The 23546-nt window shown below is 43.2% G+C and overlaps 1 protein-coding gene across 6 annotated transcripts in view; it reads right to left on the bottom strand.

The window, feature by feature from the left end:
* Window positions 1–4554: 4554 nt before the first annotated feature.
* FOXO3 (forkhead box O3) overlaps window positions 4555–23546 on the bottom strand; it is a 125551-nt gene continuing 106559 nt past the window's right edge. For all 6 annotated transcript variants that reach the window (XM_016956082.4, XM_016956084.4, XM_054686186.2 and 3 more), the window contains one exon: window positions 4555–9506. The gene's annotated coding sequence lies outside the window, so the exon portion shown is untranslated. The remainder of the gene's footprint in view (window positions 9507–23546) is intronic.

The following is a 23546-nucleotide window of genomic DNA, read 5'->3' as shown; positions in this document are numbered from 1 at the left end:
ATCACCTGAGGCCTTCTGCCTCCCCAAACCTCCTGAGCCTCCCTCCCATCCTCCACCCCTCCTTCTCAGCAATCCAGGCCCTCCTTACCTTAGGAACACGCTTAAAACAAAAAAGTTTGGAGGGAGAGAGGAAAAACAGATTTGCAATTTTATTTCATTTGCAAGGAAAAAGCCTGGTCTGATTCCTAAGCCTGGGCTCGTTATTAAAAAAAAATTTTTTTTTAGATACCGGGTCTTGCTCTGTTGTCCAGGCTGGAGTGCAGCAGCGTGATCATAGCTCACTGTAAGTCCTGGCCTCAAGCTATCCTCCCACTGGGCCTCCCAAAGAGCTGGGATTACAAAGGTGAGCCACTGTGCTACAACTGCATTTTTAAAATATCAAAAATATGAGATTTTCCTACATGATTGGTGTGAGTGGTGAACTGGCACACTGGAGGACAATTTGGTCAACCTTGATCAAATGTATATACCCTTTGTGACAGGTGCACCAAAATCTCAGAAATCACCACTAAAGAACTTCATGTAACCAAAAACCACCTGTTCCCCAAAAACGACTGAAATAAAGTTTTAAAAATGTATATACCCTTTGACCCAGCAATTCCATGTTTGGGCATTAATTCTACAAAGATTCTTGCACATGTATGAAATAACAAATGTATAAGGTTACTAGTTGTAGTGTGGCCGGTAATAGCAAACATCTGCAAACAATCCAATGTCCAGTATCTATCAACAGGGGACTACTGGTTAAATCAATTATGACAAATTAATACAATGGAATACTATGTAACTATAAAAAGAATGAGGAAGCTTTCTATGTATTAAAATCTCCTCCATCTTGGGGAAAATCATTTAAAAAGCAAGATGCCTGTGTATATACAGCGTGTATGATGTACATTTTGTGTAATAAGAGGGGAAAATAAGAATCTGTGTTTTTATTACTTGTAGGTACATAAGACATTCTGGAAGGAAACGTAAGGAATTCTGGGGTGGGAGGAACTAAGCAGATAAGAGGACAAAGATGGGAGGAAAACATTCCCAGTGTGTGTCTTTTCATGCTTTCTGGCTTTTGAATCGTGTGAATGCACTACTTTCAAGATATTAATTTTAAAACAAAGTGCAACAAAATGAAGACAATTTTGTGACAAAATGCCATGACTCAATTGTCCTCCTACAATGGACATGTGTCATTTTGAGGGCATGTCCCAGCATGAGAACTCCCTTCCTACTTGGAGTTATCCACTGGGTGCACCTTAGTGGGAGGAAGAGTCCCTCCCTCCTCCCCTACTGAGGGGGCCATGTCTTCCTGATCCCTCACTGCTGGGGCTCAGGTGCAGCTCATACACTATCCAACTCTGGTGGCAATACCAAGGGCCTGAGTCCAGTGGTGAGGACCAGAGTCCAGGACACAAGAATTATTTTTACATTTTACCTTTTAGCACTTCTCCCAGCCAGTTTTATACTACTAGGTATTACTTGTATTTTGCTTTTTTTCTTATATATCAACATACAAGGTTACAATATAAGAGCAATAATTACCCTTCTAAGCATGTGTCCAAAATGAGTGTTTTTTTACATATATGCATAGTTTTCATAATTATTGTTTTGATAGATGCATAATATTCCTTTCTTCTGATTAGGTACTTCCTATACTATGATATCCAAGATGTTGATAGGAGGAAGTTAAGGAAACCCAAGGTGATGGAGATACAAATTTGTAACAATACTATTCATTTGTCAGTGAGATTCCTTCAACAGTATAGTCACCTCATCACTTCTACTTCTACTCCCCAATACCCTTCTCCCATCTTACTCCTTACTCCCTCCAGTCTGAGTCAAAGCCAGCCTCTCCCAATAGGTTTTTAGAAGCTATATTTATCTAAGTATAATACACTCCCACTTTGATAAAATGGTACACCAGGTGAAGAGTTGAAATCCAAATGCCCTTGCCTCCCTCCTCTAGACTTAACCCATTACCAAATTTATCATTTCTTTCAGATCAGAGCTTCCCAACTTGGTTGGAAAGTTACAGGGGTGTGAGTTATGGCTCCCTTAGCCCTTAGGGCGATCTCCAGGGCCTGTGGCTGGGAGAGCTGAGTTGGTCACCTGAAACCCGAAGCAGTTTTCTCCGCCTTTCCAGTGGGGCACATAAACATCTCTCTGTGGGTGCCCGGTTGAGAGAACAGTTCTAGAATTACCATGCTTTCTCATTTCTTCATCTTCCTTCTAGAATCCATTCCTACAGTGTGCCCTGGGGCCCTTCCCAAAGGCCAGCTCTGACTAGGCCACCACCCTGCTGGTTTCCCATGCTCAATCGCAAACTCCAAGCTCCTTGGTCTCGAGTTTCCTGGCAGCCTTCTTTTCTTGCCTGACTTCTCACCTTCTTTGAGCTCTTTAAATTCCAAACAAGCTCACCTCTCAGTTTCCTGAGCATGTTCCAATCCTTCCTGTCTTTGGAATTCATCACTTCAGCCAGAAAGCCTGATTCATTTCTGCCTTTTAGCTCAAATGTTAACTTCCTCTGTCCCTCCATCCTATCCTTAGCAGCATTCACGGGACTCAGGTGCTCAAGTACATGCCAACAGGCCTACACACTTCAGCTCAGCCCCTTCAACTCATCTCACCAACACAAGCACAGCGCCTGGCACACACGAGTGCTGGTGGAGGAATGATCATAGGATGCACAGAAGAGATCCTGTGCCAATACTAGCAGGGCATTGGGATTTCTCCTCCCAAAGTGTGAGTGGAGATGTTTGTCATGTGTTTCTAGCAAGTCCTCAGAGAAGGTAGGCAAACCCCAACAGTTCTGAGCCATTACTATGTGATGGTTGGTAGGCAGAGCTACACACACACATGCGTGCACACACATAATCTAATTTTCTTCCAGTCTTAAACATTGCTGACAGTCTTCCTCTTTCGGCTTTTGAATTAGGAAAATCCGGGGGAAAGGACTCTTCCTCCTGCTCCAAATGTGTCTGTTCCTCTGGGCCCAGCGCCACTGCTTTTCTTTGATGGAGAGGAAAGCAGAGCTGGAGTGGGCCCCTTTTCTGAGTGCCTCTCTCTCACTTCCACCCCTCAAATACTCTCCCCTGCTGGCTCCCACCACAGGGCTGCAAGCAGCTCAGGGCACCGCAGACTGCACCCCACCACCAACCCACAGCCGTCTACTTCCCATGTCTCAGGGTTGGGGTTGTGGGTGCTGTGGGTGTGTGTGTGCCAGTGTCTGGCAGAATGGTGGCTATGAATTCTCTGCCTGGGACCCCTATATCCCAGCTGTGGTATGGGTGACTTGGCTGATACACATCAAAGTAACATCTGCCGACCTAAAGCTTTGCCCTCATTATTGAATAAACTGCAAAATCAAATCCCTCATATGTTTGAGATTAACTAGTCCAAACTCTTCCTCTTTTAAACAAGAAGCTGAAGCAGGAGAGTAAGCAGCTGGCCCTTTATCCCTCCAGGTGGAGTAGACAGATCACTCCTAGACCACATACCCTTACGGGGCAGGCACAGATCCTCGTTCTCCTGGTGCCCGCCCATCACAAAGGCTAGCCCACTGCCACACTGGAGATTGGCTTCGTAACTGTCGATCATTAAATGAACTTACTAGTTTTTGGTTGCATTTTTACCTGGTTGTGGAGAACTCTCTACTAAGAATCTTGTCATAACTGGTATTAGAGTCCCATCTTTAATCCTCTGGAAGACAGAATAAAAATTGGGAAGTAATCCCAAGTGAAATACCCATCCCCAGTAGGCTTTGGCATTAGGAGACAGTGAAGTTTTACCTTTGTAAGTAATTAAAACAATGGTGAAGAAAAACTTACACACCACCAATACAGAATTTATCCCAAATTCCCAACTTTAAAACCTTTCACCTCCTTGATCTGAAGTAAGAACCTATCATGTGGGACCTTAAAATAGATCCTGCTTATTCTGAATCATCTGAATAATTTTATATGGCTATTAAAATGAAAAAACACAATCCAGACTACTAAGAATAGTTTTACAACAGGTGGAGTTCCCTCTCACTTAACTGAGGAGGCCCTAAAGGTACACACAGAGGAAATGTTTACGCTGTTGCCACCAGAAGCCTGAAGTGTCATGTCTGACTTTCAGTATGCAGGTCAGGCAGGAGGGCACTGTTGCCAACCAACGTTCATGTGTTGGACTCAGGTGAGGAAGACCTCATCCAGGTCAAGCAACCGACAAGTTAAAACCTCAGACGCTCAGTGAGGGCCATCTCTAAGTCCCAACTCCCCACTTATTCAAAGCTCCCTGGGCAACATGACTCAGAACACACCAAAAGTGGTTATCAGCCACCACGAACTATGCCATAAATCTTCCTTTATTAAGTTGTCTGTTGTCTGTGGAGGTCAGAAGCGGGCCAGAGAAAACGTTTACTAGGTTCATTTAAAGATTTTGTGATAGAGTCTCTCAGCTTTGTGGCTCTCCCAGCCTGTGGGGGAATTCCACAGGAAGACCTTGAGAGAAACTGCCATTTTATTCCTAGGGTTCAAGAAAGGGGGAGGGAGAACAAAGAGACTTCTTGGAGGAAGATAGTGTGTCACTGATGCTTTATTTACATGCGTCACCATCTCTTTTACAAACTAGATTACGGTTTTAAGTGGAATACACAAGGCAATATCTACAAACACCAAGGAAAGTTAAGTACTGCATCTCTATTTCATTTGGAAAGGGGAAGATTCCCAAATCAAACTGGTTTTGATCCTTAAGAAAGGTGGCAGAGTTAATTCATGGCAACATATGGTTAGACAAAATCCTCAGTAAGAATGCCATATGATAGTGTTCGCATTGAAAGAAGGATGAGGTGCTTCAAATCAAAGTCTGAACTGCTTGACTCTCAGGTGTTTAAATATGGCCACACACCATATTTAGTTCTAGATTATATGGGATATGAGCAAGGAATTGAAACAGATAAGACAGTTTTTACAGATACTGTATACAGATTTTTTTTTTCCATTCATGCAACTTTTTTCTTAAAAAAAGTTAAACATGTGAAGCCAAAATGCACAATACATTTTTTTAAATATTAACTAATTTTTCTGGTCCTCCTTCACATTTGTTTACATTTCCCATGTACATAATGTGCTAGGACAAGTATACAAGAGAAGACTGATTGCCAGGCAATGAGATAATTTTAGAGAAATAAGTGACCAGACACATAGTTCTTAAAAGCAGCCGCACACGTATTTCTGGAGTGTGGCAAGAGGCCTCATGACCAATCATTCATCAAAGAAAAATACAAACAGATACAACTAAACAAGAGGAAAATATTCCATTCATTTAAACTGCATAAAATGTTACCCACTTAAGATTTAGATAAAATATAATATACTCTTTTATTTGGGCATCCGCTTCAAGACCTCATTTGACAGGCATGATTCCATCAGAACTTCACTTCCTCTAGTAGTACTCTGCCTCCCCGGTCTCTGAGAGAGGCTAGCTTTTTCGTACCTCTTTACTGGTGATTGCATTTCTACCAAAAAAAAAAATTTTTTTTTTAACATTATGCCTAATCATACAATGTTCACCCAAATACAGCAAGAAAAATAAAACCAGAGTTCAGAGCTGTTAGGGTTTCCTTTTTGCTTTGAGAGAGGATGAGTAACATTTTTTTTTTTTTTGACACGGAGTTTCACTCTTGTTACCCAGGCTGGAGTGCACTGGCATGATCTTGGCTCACTGCGACCTCCGCCTCCTGGGTTCAAGCGATTCTCCTGCCTCAGCCTCCAGAGTAGCTGGGATTACAGGCATGCGCCACCATGCCAGGCTAATTTTGTATTTTTAAGAGAGACGGGGTTTCTCCATGTTGGTCAGGCTGGATAACATTTTTATTTCCCCTCGCAAGTCCTTGGCACCAACATGGAGGACTTCTTTTTGACTGCTTTATTCTTCATGGCCTTTTCCAAGAGATTCAAATGCTCCTTATTCTTTAAGTGGGGTTCACTAGGTAGAGGCAAAGTCTGTCCCCACCATCTTTAAACTGCGTACAAGTTTGGAAGCCACCTGAAATCACACCCTGAGCGGGGCATACTTGTCCTGAGTAGTAAGCCATGGTGTCCTCTCCTCAGGGTGGGGAAGCAACACACACAATGCTAAAAATTAACACCAAACACAAACACAAAGTCCGCCTTGTACTACACATGTGTGACTGATCCTCCCATTAACAGGAGTGACAAACTTCTGAATTTTTAAAATGTGTTTCAGCAATCATATTGCAGAGGAAGCAATAAAGGAAACCAAGCTCAGATTCATTCACAGTTAATGGGGTACACTGAGCCTGGCAGCCAGTTCTCATGCCAGGACAGTGAAGGCTTGTGATAAAGCTCTTTCCTAGCTTTGGTAACAGGTATCAGGTTCTGGAGCCCTGGAGAGAATAGCAGATCCCAAGAGCGCATGTCATGTTTTCAACATTAGGTACTCTTCTAATTTCTCATCAAAAAGTAGGCGGCTCCCTAGAGCAGCTTATTTAGAGGCCAAGGGTGGCCTCGGATAGTTCTCATCATAAATCAAACATTACAGCTGCCAGGCCCCTTGAGGCTAAGCATTCTGCTGATATGCTCCAGATCAGAAAATTATTGTTAGGGACCTGTGACACTCACTCAGAATGTGACATGGTGGCCAACGGCTGGCCTGTCCTGAAAGCAGGGTCTCAATATAAGGGGCAGAGGGCTCTGGCAGCACCCCTGCCCACTTCAGAACCAGGCTAGTCTCTGGGGCCCTGGCCTCTCTGCAGGTGGCTGAGGGTGAGGGTGCCGGGACCCTAGACAGGCTTCACTACCAGATTCTCGGCTGACCCTCTCCAGGGGCTGGTGGGTCTCGCAGTACTGATGCTGCACTTGACTTTACCCTGGTCTCAGCTCTCCACAACACTCTACATGTAGATGCTGTTTTAGTTACTTGAAAAAGAAAAAACAAAACAAAACAAAAAACCAAAGCATTCCCTCTTCATTCTCCTGATCTGTTTTGTGCTGCCTTGCCCTTGTACCTTCTCTGTCCCTTCCTCAGCTGTTTCAGATTAAATGATAATCTGGTTCTAGGACATTCTGTAAGACATTCTGCCTGAAATTCAACAAACGCTAGAAAAGGAGAATAAATGAGATACCACGTCTGAAAAGAATTCAACATTTTAAAGTTGAAACACATTGGAGGGTTGCCTTTCTCACTCCCAAAGCAGCTCCCAGGGTCTGTAAAACTGCAAAGGCAAGTAGCTATTTTGTTAGTTACTTTGCATGTTTCTCTGAACTCAGGACAGAAGTTCTCAGGACCCTAATGCTGGAAGCACTCTGGAATTCTCCTATCCCCCCACCCTTTTACATCTCGCTCCCCACTCTAGCCCCCATGCTACTACTGCCTCTGCAATGCATCCCCACCCAGGGCAGCATCCTTTAGGAAGCTTGGAGAGGCAACCCTCCTTCACTGCTACTGGAAAAGTTCTTGCATACAGCACATTACTAAAGAATCCAGGAAGTGGCTAGCATTATTATAAAGGAATATAGTAAGCAAGTCTGGCTCACTGACAAGCAGACCATATGAATAGAATACATACTTAAAAAAATTATACATACTTTAAAAATGAAGATTATAAACATGTAGCAGTTTAGAAAAGGCAATGTGCTACAGTCTACTATAACCACAATTGCACAACAATTTACAGATTCAGTAAAAGGCAGGGTGAAATCAACAGGGCCATCGCTCAAACATGGCAACCCAAGGGAGGCAGGAGACGTGTGACAATACCAAATGGAACTCTCATTATGCTAGGAGCTGTGATCACCACCAATATCACCCCCAGAGGAGTTATAAAGCCAAGGCGCACAAGGGGGCCCCTGGTGGCCGGTGGTGTGTGCAGGGGGTTGGGTGGCACGTCTGTGTTGGTGCCCACTGTCACGGTGCAAGCATCAGCAAGAACTCAAGCAGGGAAGTCTGTGCTGAAATACTAGCCTGTATTCCTAAGGCCCATGCATAAGGTTCCATTTTTGTACTGTACATGATAAAATATATTTATACATTTATATGCCTAATGCTTTTTATGCAAAGAAAAGAGTCTTCATATATCACTTTGGAGAAGTATGCATATGCTGTGCTAATCAGAGCATCGTTATACCAATTTCATATGTACCAAAGGTGGTCCCAACTATTCCGTCTACCAAAGAAGGTAACGAATATAATCACACTTTCCAGGTTAAACAGAAAGCACCTATACAGCACCATAACTTTTTGAAAACACAACAAAATGAAATCCATAGAAGCAGAAAAAAAAGTTAAAACTGCCCTATTTTGTACTTCCATTGAGTCACTTGTACAATTACAACCTAAGCTTATATTTAAAAAATCAGTTTGTATGCTATTGCCTCTCACTCATACACTTCTAGCAGATCAGATTATATAGCAAGGCTGAAAATAATCAAGGATGTGTATTTAGGAAAACAGTGAAGTTAGAACTGCCTCAGCATTGACTTGGGTTTTTACTCTTCGCACATTTCTCACTGCAAGCTTAATGCTCACCTGTAAGTTCATTTGTTCTGCAAAGCAAAACAGCATTTTTTTGTTTTTTTTTTTTTCTTTTCTTTCTCCTTAAAACTAAACCCTTTAGTGACATTTGGCAATGAGTGGAGAGCTGAGCTGATTTCTTTCCTGAAAATATCAATATTCTAGTTTCTAACCAGCAGACCAACACTGTTCACATTAGCTGAGGACACTGACAGGAGATCACAGGCCCTACTGATCTGGCACCTGTAGACCTGGTGCTGGGGTCCCGTCCACAGATCACCCTGACTCAGAACTGGAAACACACTGGGCCGGACGCTGTGCTCCACTCGTTTTGCCTATGCATGGTTCTGTCCTGGACGGGTGCGCATAGCAAACAATTGTGCCATTGTTCAGTTTTTAGAAAAGGATAATTTTCTACCAAACAAAAGAAGAAAGAAAATCCCCCTTTAGTTTATGTAATTTGTTAGTTTATGGAGTTCCATGCGCTCAAAAGCTTGTGATGCTCGAACCCGGAATGGTAACTGGTACAACATTTTCTTTCTGTTTTTAAATTTGCTAGGGGAAGGACGGTTAACATTTTAACAGAAAAATACCGCAAGTTAATGCATGTGAAAAACTCAGAAAGTCAAAGGAAAACAAACACAAGAACAACACTTAAAACATCCCATAAACCATCGCAATATTAAAACACCACAGAATGGCCGACGGGGGCTCACGGTGTGCTCTGAACGAGGGTGGGTGGTGCTGAGGGGTGCTGTCCTCCACTGGCAGGCGGCTCACCACCCTGTACAAGGAAGATTTTGCATACTTTTTAGAGTTCTGTTCCAAGGGTAAGTGCTTCACCCAGGGTAAGGGGCCATTAACAGTCTCTGCTGGGTTAGGAAAATGGCGTGGGATTCACAAAGGTGTTAAGCTGTAAACGGTATCACTGTCCACTTGCTGAGAGCAGATTTGGCAAAGGGTTTTCTCTGTAGGTCTTGTGTCAGTTTGAGGGTCTAAAGGAGGAGAAAAGAAAACCAGAGATCATTAAGGGCACTGCAACAGCAATAGTGGGCACCTGAGGGCCACCTGTCAAGGCCTTCCATCTCCCTCACCCACCTCAGAGCCCAGGGCTAGCACAGCAAAGCTGCTCTGCTACACCAGTTTCAAAGGTCTGAAATCCTAAGGACAAAGCACAAAGATTACTTACCTTATTTCTCATGTTGTCCTTATTACAAAATGCTCTGAAGTTGAAAAGCCCAAAGGGAATGGGATCATTCACTTTGGGAGATAAAGAAAGCCATATTAGGGGTGTTTTGGTGGGTCCTTTTTAGTTAGATATTCAAGGTGCAGATAAGATTCTGTTCTAGACTTCTGGACTGAGGGATTTCCTAGGACATGGGACTTTCCATGCTAAAACAAGGAGAGCCGCTCATCCTAAGTAGATGAGTTATACTTTTCTGGTTCTTCCCTACTGGCTATGTGGACTAACTGAATTGCTTACCACCCCTTTCCACGAATACCCCAACACCAGTGGAGATGAAATGGCCACTTTCTATAAAGGCCTTAATAAGTCTGCAGTGCTGGGTGTGGGTAATCTTGACTCCCCTATTCCCCACCATAAAAAAAGAAGTAATTACTAAGCGGGCCATCTTAAGAATTTAAGAAATGGGCCGGGCGCAGTGGCTCACGCCTGTAATCCCAGCACTTTCGGAGGCTGAGGAGGGCGGATCACGAGGTCAGGAGATCAAGACCATCCTGGCTAACACGGTGAAACCCCGTCTCTACTAAAAATACAAAAAATTAGCCGGGCGCGGTGGCGGGCACCTGTAGTCCCAGCTACTCGGGAGGCTGAGGCAGGAGAATGGCGTGAACCCGAGAGGCAGAGCTTGCAGTGAGCCAAGATTGCACCACTGTACTCCAGCCTGGGCGACAGCGAGACTCTGTCTCAAAAAAAAAAAAAAAAAAAAAAAAAAGAATTTAAGAAATGGGGTCTTGCTATGTTGCCCAGGCTGGACTTGAACTCCTGGGCTCAAGAGATCCTTCCGTCTCAGCCTCCTGAGTAGCTAGGACTACAGGCACGCCAATGCACCTGGCTTAGGAATTTGATTTTTGTATTACAAATTTGGAGAAAAAAAATTACATAACACATATATATATATGGACAAGAAATGCCCCATAAAACACCCCATTAACAATCAACAACATTATTATTATTCTGCCTCCAATTATTATTTTGTCTTCAGTGGAAAGGCACAAAAAAGGTGCTCTTAGAGCATCTGAATTTATACAAGTCTTATCAGATGTCATGTGACCACTGGGCCCAGAAAAGTTAAGGGATAAAAAAAAAAAAAAGTATATTCATAGAGCTGTCTTAATAGCAAAAGGACGTGACATGACAGACCTCCAGACATAAGATTCTTTGTTTATGGAGATAGTGTTGGCAGTTATGGTAGTAAAGAAACGGCTCTAGGCCAAGAAATGGATAGAAAAGTGGTAGTGAAACAACATGAACTCGTGCTTTTCTCTCCAGACAAGGTAAATAAGTAATGAAAAAAGCATCAATAAACTCACACACAAAATCACATTATATACATCTGCTTCTCCCACCTTTAGAGGTTGTACCGTAGGGTCATCAGGAATTCTGATGAGTGTACTGTAACTTCAATCTCTTCTGTGACTCTGCACTTGCTGGCAATCTTACCTTTCACTCTCAATGTTTGCAAACACAGCAGGACTTAGTATTTACAATGTTACATGCCCACGGTCATATTTACTTATCCTTGTTAAAGCTCCAAATTGAAGAATTTAGGTTGTTTTACTGGAGGCAGGGACAATAAAGTATAAAAAGAAGCCCTTTTCTTCTTCCTGTCTATCCCTAGGTTTTAGTTTCCCTGGCTGATGGTTTTTTGGGGCATTCTTTGCTTTGTAAAGCTACTAGATAATATTATCTTGGACTATAAAATAATGGCTTGTTGATTCTAGAGGGAGTAAAAGCTAAAGTAAATACTAGATCTCAGCATCTGTGAAGACTGTAGCTTGCTAAAGTCAGTGCTATTCTAACTACTCTACCTTGCCCTGCAAAGTATGAATGATTAGATAGCGTTTCACAGGCACAGTCCTCTGGAAGAGGATTTGGTTTTTTCCCCTCACAATAACACTTAATAAACCACCATCCAACATCACTATGTGATCAGTCATCAGGGGACTCCCATCCCCAAGTCCCCATCCTGACTTACTGTAAGCGCCGAGGGAGAAGCTGTAAAGTACTACCTAATTCAGATCTCTCTCCAGTTCCCTTGGGTATTAATTATGCAGCCACAGAAGCCAGTGCATAATGGGAAGGTGACACACTTCATTCTCCAAGTACAGAGACAGGGAGTGTGGCTTGCTCCAATGTGGGCTGGGCCAATACAGCAGGAAAGAGGACAGAGGACACCCATGAGCCCCTAACAGAGCACAATTTTGAGCAGAACAGGCCATCACCCCAAAGCCAGGAGTAGGAGGCCCATGTGGGACAGTCTAAAGCACCAACCAACCACAGTCCCCAGGCTTAATATCCATTCCTTCATCAAAAGGCCCCAATCTTCAGAGAACTCCATTATTAAAAAGGAGATGTGTGAATCACCACTTTCCCTTTCTGCAGATTGGGGTTGGGGTCACCTGTGAAGCTATGTTCTACAGCTTCCGCTGAGGTCCCCCAAGCAATGCCCTCCCAGGGAGGCCTGCTCAGGAAACCACCTTGGTGCTTATAGGCTGAATTGGTAGAGGATTTGGCCCAGGTATAGAGGCAACTCTTGCAGAGGACAAATTTAATACAGAAACTCCCACTCCAGAGAACAGAAAGGCCTTTGGTTTCCTCTGTGACAGAAGGAAAACAGATTGTAAAACACTGAAAATATAGAAGATAAATGTTGAACAGAAATACAATTAACCTTCTCAGAGGAACACCAGAATCACCATTTGCAATGAAAACTGGGGTAATAAAAATAATCAAAAGGAAAGCAGCAGCTCATCTGTCTTAGATTTTTAATGGCTCTTCTGTGGCTCAATGTTTGTACATGCTTATCTGATTCAATCAAGGACAGAAAGAGTAGAGGGAGCATATTAAGTGATGAAACCCAGCTACTGAGCTGGGAAAGTCAATGATACTTAGCTTGGGTACAAGTTTCATGGGTTTTAAGAAAGCTCATGTCATTCTTAAATAGTTTAAAGTATGACATTTTAGTTATAAGGTTATTTAGTTAACCGTGAGATTTATGTGTATGTGTCGATGCTCTTCTAGTTTAAAAACACATCGGATTAAGGGGCCAGGCATGGCGGCTCATGCCTGTAGTCTCAGCACTTTGGGAGGCTGAGGGGGGCGGCCCCTTGAGCCCAGGAGTTGGAGACCACCCTGGGCAACATGGCAAAACCCCGTCCCTACCAAAAATACAAAAACTAGTCTCATAACCCGGTCTCAAAATAAATAAATAAAATTTTAAAATGCTGTAAGAAAACACATCAGATTAAGCAAAACTTTTGAAAAGAAAATGAAGCTACAGCTGATGGAATTGTAGTTTACTCTGCAAGTACTAGGCAATATGCCAATTAACAATAAATACAAAGATGCTGTTCTGTCCCATCAGTGACTTTCATTAATAAGGGAAGACGCCCTCTCTCCCCTCCCTGCCCAATAAACAAGTTTGAAATCAATTGCTGATACAAAGAAAATGAAATGGGGAGACCAAATAAATGATGAGGTCCATTCTAAAAATATCTACGGATGCTGTCATCTGGTCTCTGGTGAGAGCAAGTCCCTCTATAATCTTGGCATCTGTAGGGAAGACAAGTTTCTGCCTAATTATCACCATAAATCACATGATACTCCAAGAAAGGGAAATGCCTCCAAAAACTACACAAAACATAACAACCCCAATCAACTTTAATCTGGGAATAAAACATAAATGTTCCTACTGCTGTCCTCCCACAACTTAATCCACTGTGAAACATTTTTCAGTAGTGTTTTTATCTTCTTGGCAGAGAAGAACAGAACAGGACCCTAATACTAAATAGGACATGGAAGGAAAAAGAGATCATAAGTTGAAACCTTCACATTCACAAATCCATGAAGGTTATCAACTGTTTTCCTAGTTAGACAGAACTAGATGATTTGAGGAAGTTTGCCCCACAAGCAAAAATAAAGTGAAACACCACTTTCCTCACTCTTTAAAAAGAAAGATAATTTTAGCCAAACTTTCAACCCCTAGAGCAAGCTGGGGACTAAATATGGAACACTTAGGAGAGATAAGGAATTGATATTCATGCAATCTGACAAGGAAGTCTCACATGGACTCCAGGAAGACAGGGGTGGGTTTCAGAGTTTGAATATTTCCATTCAAACACTCAAAGAAATGTCTGCCTGACGCCATCTCTGCTTCATTCCCAAAAGGACTTAAGGGACATGCAATCCACATGAGCCACAGTCATCTGCCAGCATCCACTAAGGCTTGTGTAGCTGGTGTCACCCCAGGAAAACAATGCTTTTGCAGGTTTTGGGTTAGGCAGCCCCATCTAATTTTGGAGCACCAAAATGGCACAGTTCCCTTGGAGTACATCTTCCAGGGAAAACTTATACAGCTCAGGAAAACATGCTAATGCATACCACACTTTGGCTGAATTTGGTCATTTTTCAATATCTTCTAGATTGAAATGGGTGACGGAAAAAGAGTCAGAGAGGTTCATGGGAACCAGCCTGATGGTCACTGATGGCAGGGGCCTGGCCGATGAGAATCTAGCCCTCTGCCTGCGATGCACGCCAAACAGAGACATCTTCCGTGCCTGCCAGAGAGGAAGATTTAGGAGGTGCAGCTCTGTTAAAATCCATTTTGGCAAAGGCTGTCAAGTTGCCATTTTAGGCACTGAACAGTCTATGAGGGAAACAACAAGTATAGAAGTTTAAGCCAGGATGGCAGCAAGGTTTGTATTCAGTTGAGGAGCCTCCCTAAAGGAAAGTCAAATTTCCAGGAAACCCACCTCACTGACTCTGGTAATTTCTAACAGGCAAGGAAAGCACCTGTGGAGAAAGTGAGGATGTTACAGGGAAGCTTAGAATAAGCTTTTCATGGCAAAGAAGACACTCAGGATGTTACTAGAAAGGTACTCAACTACACACATTATTAACAAAACCCCTCCATTTGTGTAAAACACAAGCTTGACTTGTGTAAAGGCTGCCTTGCACTGCCTCCCAGTAATTCCTGGGTTTGGTCAAGGCAGCAGGTGAACCAGTCTGGGAAGGCTGGTGACAAGGTCCTCCAGAGTCTTCGCCTCCAGGACACCTCAGAGCCTGGACCTGGAGTGGACTGCCCTTCCAGCCAGCCTTTGTGCTGTGCTGATAAAACCCAAGGGAGACACAGGGAGAGAGGTAGCCATCCTCGTACTTCATAGCTGAGGGACAAAGGGCTGGGGGCCACCTGCTGGGAGGCACCAGCTTTTCTGTTGCTTAAATTTAGCGATTATTAATGGCTAAAATAAGTTTAAGAATGCCCTATCTTAAACTATCTGATCTATCCCTATCAGAGATAGGGACAGATAAATCCCTATCTCTGACTTTATGTTGAGGCAGGGATTATGTTAACCAATATTTTTCACATATCCAGAGTCGACTATGAATACTAATGTGGCAGAAATATGATAGGTATTGATTTACTGTCAATAGCAAAGTTGCAGAGATTTAGTATTTTCTTAAGATTCTCAGATTTGCAAACCACGTATAATAGTACGTACACTTTTAGATTATGTTCTTTTTAAAGGCCCAGTTTTTAGGCAAAAAGCCTTTAAAGGGTGTCTGGATCCTCTCTGAATTCATGGTTATTTAACTTTATTATAATATCCAAAACCCTTAGCTGGTAAAGGCCTGTGGGATCAAGTTCCACTGTCCTCATCCATGCTTTAAGGCCCACTACAGCTTCTGGGAACAAACCCTCCACTTGTCCGATGGGTCAGGTTCAAAGACACTTTGCCTGGACGGCTCTTCTTACCACCCAGCAAATCACCTACATGTTCAGATGGCTCCTGCAGCCCCACCTTCCCTACGCTATCCTTGACTCAATTCTTAAGTCACTCACCTAGTATCTAATCATAATGTGCCTGAAATGGCAACTTTTTCAGGGACTTTGAGCTCCCAACATGTTGAACTCCTTGAAAGCTAAGCAAAGTCTTCAAATCAAATCAAACACTTATGGAGCACCTACTACTTTAAGAGCACTGTCTGGTATGTTCCCTCATGCAGCACATATTCCAGTGAAAGAAACACAGTTTTCTTGATGTCCCAAGGAACCTGGTAAGTTGAAAGTACTAAATGGATGCACTATAAATGTTGGCTGAATCAATGAAAGAACCATCCTCCTGGAAGAACCCTCTCTTCCTCTTTGCCAACTCAAACACTCAGCATCCTTTCATTGCAACTGCTTCCATGACCTACTCATATTTGCCAAGAGTTAGTCTGAGTCCAGGCAGAACCTACTGCCTGGTGGGATATGACCTAGGATTTGTAGTACTTTATGTGAAAAGGATGGTTTCCAATCATTAAATTTCTAAAACTCCTATTTCTTACAGATGAAATCAATACAAGGCACGATTTTAACATTCAACTAATTCTCAAGTATTTAATAAAAAGTTTATCTTCTCCTATCCTTTTCTGTACATCCCACCATAGATATCCTTATCACCAGCCCCCAAATTAAGAGTCTTGCTACTCTAAGTTTCAAGCTGCTGTCAATAAAGTGATTCACCTTTTAAAAACAATAGGGAATTGTAGTACAGGAGGAAATGTTCAGTCATCAAACATGACCTGCATATCACAATGTTTATGTTTGCTGGGTGTGACCCTATCCTGTATGACTCTTCACTGCATTTACTGGGGTGTGTGTATGTGGGGGGCGGGGCAGGGATGAATGATAGGAGTGTGCAGGCTGGGATGCCCTAGATCCCTGGAGGGTGGGTGGAAGTGCAGGTGTAATTGCCAGTCCATCTCAGGGTTTAGCTACCAAATACTGAAGGGAGGATCTCTAAAGTGCTCTTTTCCTGCTTTAGATACACAGGATTTTGAGAGACAATCTAATTTTTCCAAGTGATTCTGAAACTGAAAACACAGAATCAGCTAGTTGAGTTCTACAAATAGTCCAAACCACCTGTAAGGTATGACCAGGACAGACAGGTGACACAGATGGTGGCCATGTAACAACCATCACACCAGTGCCACAGAGGAACTGAGAGGAACTCCAGGGTGGCTCCACGACTGAGGGAGACAAAGAAGTGCCCTGGCCAGGTGTGCAGATTCCGGTAGTGAGGGGAATCTGCGTGTGTGGCCCCGGTGGCCCTCTTCTTACAGCTTGGCCTGCACCTGCACCTTGGTGTAAGTGCCGGCTGGGGCTGCCTCCCATGGGGCACCCCACCCCAGCCAGCAGGGCAGTCTGAGTAGAACCTGACGAGTGGGGCAGGGAGTGCTTTGGCTTTTGTTACTCGGTGGGCAGGCAGCATTTTCAGGTAAACATTAGGGCCACCTTCCAACAGGTCTATCAGTCAAGACACTTTCTGATTACTTATAACTACGTTGGGCGGTATTGCTGTCTGATCTTTTTTGAACATACAAATGACCAATGAAAGCCCCAATTAATTACAGTGGCATATACAGAAATGAAGGCCTACTGGAAATTAACTGAAAATTTCGACCTCAGAACTCTTGGACTTCTACCTCTGGCCTTCTCTTCTTAGTCACTGATTTCCCCTGAAGAATCAAGTCAAACACTCCACACAAACAGAAACACATTTAAAAAAAAAGGAAACAAAAAAATCCCACAACCTTATCGCTCAGACTTCTTTCATCAGAGACAAAGCAGGAAAAGAAGAGGGAAGGGAGACGGAGAGAAAGAAGAAGAAAGAGGACGAGAGAGGAAGAGACAGGGAGAGGGAGAGGGAGGGAGAGAGAGGAGACGTACTGACATCCAAACCTTCAATCAAACCAAGACTGTCAATTACAGTTTTAGCCTTCAGAAACACTGGAATTACCCTCTGAGGCTTCGTGACTAAGTGATCCTATTCTTTAATAAACGAATGCCATGGATTTTAGCAAAAAATAGGTTATTAAAAAACAAAGCCGACCTAAAATTACAAACTAAGGTCCACATCTATTACTGAGCAGGAAAGACACAAAAGACCTGCATCCCAGTGTCCAGTGGCTCTACAGGGCGATGTATTTTAGTCCCTGGCCTGGCTGCTGCTTATTTAGAAGCGCTTAGAGAAGAACAGCCTATTTTTTTTCTGGGTTTTCACTCAACTTAGAATTCGAAGAGATGTTAAGCGTACAGTGACTGTCTTTTCTGAACCTCAAATTGTATCACGGTAACTAATAAGCGATAAACCACCAGCTCTGGGGAGACCCAAGGCCAGACTACTGCCAACACCATGCTATCATGTGCCAGTCTTTCTGCTCCAAGACAGCCCTAAGAGGGACTGCAATGGCTCTTTATCTCTCTGAGTGGCTTGGGATGACCGGCATTGGGAAGACAAAGATGGCATTGCCAGGTTCCTCCCAACAGCAGGAGAGGCTCAGGCTTGAGGCTCTAAGGCAGCTGAAAAGAGCAGGGTGGGGCATCTCCTTCAGCAGGACTTGCTGCTAGCCCCTGTGGACACCGATGGGTACCCATGCTAAGCAGAGCTGAAGCCAGACAGCTGGGACTTCTCAGGCGATCCTTTAAAGATGCTAATGGAGCACTTTGGATACCACATACAGCTCTCCTCAACACCATTTGTAGCATTAGTTTCGTTTAACAGCCCCTTTAATGAGTACCCCCAAACTGGTAGGCAGAACTTCTAAGGGACACTGACTCTGGAAATAAAAGTTCTCACACCAACAGGTAATTGTGATCCCTTTTTAATGAAAAACCCAGTGGAATCTAGTTCACTGAGGAAAACAGTCACTCTTTCTGCCCATAGTTTAAGACTGGCGTGGCTGCTTCTGGCTTCCACTATTAACCTCTGGAGCTGTTTTAAATCACAATAAACATTAAATAACATGTTTAAAAAGGTGCCAAAAGACGTTAGCCCATATCAGAGGTAGTCCTTCTAGGAGCTCTGTGAGGCAAGTTTTAATTTTAACCTCATTTTATAAATAAGCAAACTGAAACTGAGAGATGAGGGACTTGACTGCAGGACACACAGCCATGAAAAAGGCAGCCTTCTGCTGCAAGTCCCACAGCTCCTCTGCCATCCCACAGGATCTCACTTAACTTGGAGTGGGCTGCAGGGGAGGCTTTTTTAATCCACAGCTCCCTCAGAGCTGAGCCCCAGGGACAGTGTGCTGAAGTGGGCGGCTCATGTCCAACCGTGATGAACTCACCAGCTCTAGAAATCAAACATAAAGTGCTCTGCACAGCTTTTAAAAGAAACCAGCATCTGGATTCAGCCTGAACTCTGACCTGTTAGTATGGAGCTCCTCAAGTCTTAGGGTCTGTGTTTTTGTGGAATAGACCATGTGATAATGGAACAGAACCCCTGAATGCAGGGTTGTCCCAGAAAACCAGGCACATCAGGCTGCCACACCACATGCACCTCTGCTCCAACCTTGTGAGGAAGGCAGTCTTTGGCTCTACGACAAACTGTCATCGCCACTGCCACCACTTTCCCCACTAGGCCACGCATTCTTTAAGGGAGGGACCCTTTTTACCCACTTCTATCCCCTGTGCCCAGCAGGTACTCAACAGATGAACTGTGCTTAATGATTTCAGGCCTTTCTTGAGCACTTCTACCAACACGGGCCTACCACTTTGCCGGGCAGCTAGCCCATGCATCGATATGGCTGAGAAACACTAGATATATGACAAGGTCATACAAAAAAACTCAGCAAGAAAGGGAGGAGAAGGGCAAAGAAGCCCTGTCTCCAAGGGGGTGCTGACTCCTTTCAGCAAAACTCTAGGACAGCATTTCTTAAGGGGGTTCCTTAGAACACTGGTGCTATGGTTTCTTGAAGAAAAAGGATTTGATTCAAGATATCAAACACATTTAGGAAACACTGCATAACATATCCTACCCTAAAAGGTTCATAATGTGTATTAACCTTTAAGGCTCTGAGAAGTTCTCTTGGAAATAATGCAATTTCTTTGTTTAACATGGTATTTCTTAAACTTATTTGACCACAGAATCCATTTTCCATTTCACTATCTTGACGATCTATGACTATCTTGAGGATCCAGTATTCCGAGAAACATTTTGAGAAACATTGACTTACAGGACCTCTAAACACTAATTTGCAAAACACATTTTAAATTCATTTTAGTTTCTGAAACTTTAAACTTCAAAACAATTTGGAGGATTGGGGAAAGCAATACTTTGAAATTCAATGAACACATCAACAAAACCAGGGTGAAGCAGGTGGTGTCTCCTGCAAGGTGGAGAATCTCCATCTTGGGATGAAAGTCCAGTAAATATGTGTCTCCAAGTCAGGGAAGAGAAAGCAGTCCGCAAACATTCTCCCACTTGGCCCAAGGCCAAGGAGGACCTCTAGGAGGCAATCTCTCCAGCAATGGCAAAGCGGATCCCAGAAAGCCCCCTTCTCCCATCTCCATATAGAAAGGTAAGCCTGTGAGAAGCACAGGTGGCCCCTGGGGGAAGACTCTACTGATAGAAAATGTTGTTTACAAGATGCTGCTGAGGATTATGAACACTCTAAGTTGTAAATAGTAATTCTGGTGATTTTCACCCTGTTTATGTTCTACATGAGCTCTCTGGACAGAAGAGACCTTTCAGAAAGCTGTTTATAAATGCAACTGCTTGAAGGAGGAGCCACTCAGGCTCTGTCTCCATGCTTAGCAGGCTGGCCAGAGGTGAAAACAGGTGCATTTTATAAAACCAACAGGCCCAGGAAGAGCAGCCTTCATGCTAAATGTCACTGCTTTCCAGGAAAAACAGCGTATGTAGCCAGTGTACCAGCCTCTGCAAAGAAAACCCCTTTTTATGGCCATATCAATTTTCTCTTGCGCTCATCGACACTAAAAAGATCCCAACATTCTCTCCCTGAATGACAGTTCAGACTTTCGGCTTTTTTTAAAAGGTAAGAATAAAGATCCCTGAAGATGCAGAATTCTTCAGGCTAGCATACTATAACCAAAGACTATAGTCATAGGTACAAATAGCAGAATATATTCTCCAGGTAATTCATAACAGATTCATATTTATCAGACGTTACATTCCCTAAAACAGAAATATCTACATCAATAAAAAACACGATACAGTCTATATTACCTGTATTTGGTTAGAATTAGTCCTATCCCCAACATAAATTTTAAAGACATACTAGAATCACAGCATTCAAACATCAAACAAGCATCAAAGATTTACTCCTTTTGGGAAGTAGCCTACACGTAAATTCCAAATGGCTTCCAATACTGCAGCCTGCTGATGCCACACTAGTACACCACTATTTCTTTCTAGCTCTGTATTATAACATAGACTTCACCAGGTCCATTTCACAGACAAAATGTTAGGGTTCAAGTTTATTTATTTTTTATTTTTTTTATTTTTTGAGACGGAGTCTTGCTCTGTCACCCAGGCTGCAGTGCAGTGGCACAGTCTCGGCTCACTGCAAGCTCCGCCTCCCGGGTTCACGCCATTCTCCTGCCTCAGCCTCTCCGAGTAGCTGGGACTACAGGCGCCCGCCACCACGCCCGGCTAATTTTTTTGTATTTTTAGTAGAGACGGGGTTTCACCGTCTCGATCTCCTGACCTCATGATCCACCCGTCTCGGCCTCCCAAAGTGCTGGGATTACAAGCGTGAGCCACCGCGCCCGGCCTTCAAGTTTAAAATTATACATACTATGCACCTTTAAAACTTGATGAGGCTGTCTTCTTTTGACAAATGAGAAACCTAATATTCTATAAGATTGAGTGATGTGGCAGAGACAAGAAGTGAACCACCCCTCCCTGCTCCATCTGGGCTTTTGCTGGTGGATGCTTCCCAGTCTTTATGTAAAGTACTTTAAACTAAATATTGGGCTGCTCCCTAATGGTGTCTCCAAATGTCAAAAGATGAAGATGAATGAAAGTTTGTGAATGCAGGCATCTTTGATATCAAATTAAGGTGAGACTGAAGCTGGTTTCCCTCAGAGAGGACACATGTCGAACTCAAGAAGGCTGACCGGAAGCTCGAGCTTGCAGCACCACACCAGCTCATGGGCCATCTCTGCCACCAACTGTAAGCACATGCACCAAGCTTTATGAATACCTGAGAGAACACAGTGCCCTTCACGACCCAGCAGCCAGCCCTCCAAAAAAGTATGGCTATTTTTTCTTTTCCAGATAGACCTAAGGGTCAAAGAATTCTACACGTGGTCTAAAATGAATGACATGTGTGAAACACCCAGCCCGCCAGAGAAGCATCTTGCTGCAGCTCCCCAGTAAGACTGCCTGTCAACTGAGCAGACCGCTCCATTAACACAAGAAGGCTCAGATTCAGCATCACATGACCTTCTTCTGTGAGCAAGCCAGGAATTCAGTCTGGAGAAACACTAAGAAGTTAAACCAAGAAAGTTATTAGAGAGCAACTCTTGGGAAGTTGGGACAGTTATTTGAGAGAAGTGGGGTGTCAGAGTCTGACCTCAGCCTCGTTCTGTGAATTTAGGAGAGTCTTCAATGAAGTGACAGTCACAGTTAAGTTTTAAAGTAAAAAATACACTTCAGGTTGCATGTGCTCCTGGCTGCTGAAAGAACAATGGATTCTAAGCAAAAATGGAAATCCTAAACCAGAAACTAGATCCCCTCACAGCCCCCACTGTCCTTTGGATGGTTCTTTAAATGCTCTGTGGTCATACTGAGCTAGTCTACTTTCAGGAAAATTTGGTGACTTTTCATTTTTAGCTGAAGAAGTATCTTCTCAAAACAACCTCCCCCAAAATATTCTGAGGCGAAGATGACCCTAAGGCTTCATTAGGATATAACAATGAAATGCATTATCCTCAATGCAGTCATTTATTATCATCATCAAAATCAGAGTTCACCAGATAAACTTTAAAAATCTAAGTATTTAAATCTCCCTTAATTTTCTGTACAATCCTTTAGAATTACACATATACGAGAAAGATCTGCTGTTCAACCAAAAGGGAAACCAACACTTGAAAAATCAGACAAAAACTGATACTACATTTTCTTCTGAACACATTTTTTCCAACGAACTAGAAAGTGGCCTCCTTACAATTACACTCAAATTAAAACTTACTTGTGTCTTTAAAAGCCTATTTTTAAAGGAAGACAAACCATTTATTCTTTTAAAAGCCAAACACCTACATTTCTAAAGACAAATCTTCCATATTCTTCTCCTTAAAGGAAGACAAACTAGTCTTCTAAAGGCCAAATATCTACATTTCTGAAGTCAAATCTCCACTAGCCCAAGTTCTGGTATGGCACTGAGCTGGCTGGCATGGAAGTACTACCACCCTACTTAGCTTCCATTACAGTCTTTTCACCATCTCAAGGGCTATTAAATGACTGAAATCAGATATCTGAGTTCCATTAGGGGTCTCTTACGCCTGAGAAAGTTGAGAGGCTTTAGCATCACAACACTCTTTAACATTCCCCTTTCTGCAACCACCCGTGAGCTGGAATGAGCTCACCATAGGAGACCCTTGTTAAGTCCTTCATCATGGCAGAGGGTTAAACAAGGCTCAAGTTTTTACAGCTTTGAATTCCCTTGCTTTTTACACCACTTAAAGAAGCCTGTAAGTAGCTTGCTGAGACTAAAACAAAACAAAGCAAAAGGGCTGGGGCACGGAACAGAACCTGTTAACATCGGGGTGGCTAGGGGTGCAAACCTGTTGGTAGAAGATCCCAGTGTTCATCTTACTTCTTGAGGAGGAGAGTTTTTAGGGAAAGCTTGTCTATCATCTGCTACTTTGACTCCAGTTCAGGGCACTTCCCTCCCCTCCCCGCTTTTTTTCTAACCAGCTAGAGAGAATAAGGAAGAACTACTATGGGGGTTCAAGCCATTTAAGAAATGAATCTAGGCCGGGCGCGGTGGCTCACGCCTG

Source organism: Pan troglodytes, chromosome 5, assembly GCF_028858775.2.
Source record: "Pan troglodytes isolate AG18354 chromosome 5, NHGRI_mPanTro3-v2.0_pri, whole genome shotgun sequence".
Taxonomy (NCBI): Eukaryota; Metazoa; Chordata; class Mammalia; order Primates; family Hominidae; genus Pan; species Pan troglodytes.
Note: the sequence above shows the minus strand (reverse complement) of the source record. Positions and strands in the feature narration are given on the sequence as shown.